This window comes from Propithecus coquereli, unplaced genomic scaffold (assembly GCF_000956105.1).
Source record: "Propithecus coquereli isolate 6110/MARCELLA unplaced genomic scaffold, Pcoq_1.0 Scaffold183, whole genome shotgun sequence".
Lineage (NCBI taxonomy): Eukaryota > Metazoa > Chordata > Mammalia > Primates > Indriidae > Propithecus > Propithecus coquereli.
Window position 1 is genome coordinate 1361151 of NW_012143079.1, and position 1816 is coordinate 1362966.

Genomic DNA, 1816 nt, shown 5'->3' on the forward strand with positions numbered 1-1816 from the left:
CAGGGCCCAGAGCATGAAACAAACACTGTTGCTAGACAGAATCGTTTCTGTAGTGCTTTCTCCAGGGAAAACAAAATCAATTTCTGGTGTTATACTCAATAGTCAGGGCTTCACGTTCCATTTATCCACAACCCAAAGAGTTAAAGTTCTTATAAATTAGATATCTTAGTTTATAAGTCCAGTTACCTCATAGGTTAATTGACTAGGTTAGTTGACTACTGGAGTCTCTGGTGACCAATTATCCTTTAGAGGAGAAGTTTCTTAACTTTTTGAAACCTTGAAATAAAATACATCATGCTATTCTCACCTTTTTTACAGCCTAGTTATTCATTTGAATACCTTACTAACAGAGCCTGTATGGAGGAATTCTAATGAAATTAACCCTTCTAAAGAAAGCTATCTTTGAATAAGATCTGGCTAAATTTCTGTCTTGGACTATGCTGTGAATTAGCTGGTACTTAAATGCTACAAGAGATTAAAAAAAAACTCACAAAGTTAATCCATGTAAGCACAACTCATTGGTAGCATCATCAGCTACACATTCAAGGACCAGAAAAGATTTAATTTATTCACGTTTTATCCAGGGAAAAACTGACCTGAAAAGACTTTAAGCAACGTAAGCAATGAATGTGCTGCCTTTTAGTACAAGCAATGAAAGATTCGCTTTTAAAAGACTGGGTTTAAGTTCAGAGGCTGGCATTTGCAAGTTGTCTGGATTGGTTTGAGCAAGTAGATTTAATTCCCAGAGTTTTAGTTTCTTCAATTTTGAGAGAGGAATAATAATGTATTACTCACATGACTGTTCTGAACCACAAATTAGAAAATGATAGGTCGAAGATTTTATTTTTGTAAATTGGAATGATTTTTATACAGATAACATGTATGTATATATAACGTATGAAGATATCTGTGATAAATGTGTGTGTTCATGTGTATAGTATAGCAAGGAAATAAAAATAAACACTTTGAAAGAAAACAGCACATTTTTAATGAAACAATATAGGCTAGATAAGGATAAATGCTTGTAATACTGAGCATGTGGTATTTTTTCCACAACATAATTAGAAAATAAGTATGGGCAAATAAGCAGACATTATGGATCTTACTGATTTTCTATCGTGTTAAATGTTTGGTCTGTCAAATTTTGTATCTCTTCTCTTAATTTTAAATATGTTAACTTTATATATCTTATAAGATTTGAAAGGACAAAAGATACGTGGGATAAAGTGGCATGGTTTCTTTCAGCATAAAAAGCAAGAATATTTTAAAAAAGAGAAGTGTCCAATTGTTGAATTGTCCTGTAAAATGCAAATGATATTTGGCTGATTGCTTTGTCAATGCAGTTCTCCTGGATTAAAACATGCACGCCTTGACGGTATCTCTAATGGGAAACAAGGTCACCTCAACCCTTGCCCAGCTGCTAAGAGTATAGAAGTTTAGGTCAGTTTAGTCTTTTCTTTTCTTTTTTTTCTATTTAATCTGCTTATTTTTTCCCTGTATACAGATTCATAGAAAACAGAAATATATTTCTACTCACCTGTCTTTTAAACAGACCAGTACAAGACTGAGTGTATTTGCCATATAAGGCATTTAAAATGACAAAAACCAAGCTTTTGTTGGGTAGAGTATGTGTGCGTGTGCATGTGTGCGTGCATGTGCGTGTGTGTGTGTGTGTGTGTGAGAGAGAGAGAGAAAGAGAGAGAGACAGAGACAGAGAGAGAGAGAGACTACTTCAGAATACTTGAGCTATGTGTTGAAACACATCTTGTTCTTTTCATACCTCACACAAATCACTTGAGAAACTCTGGGCCCATTT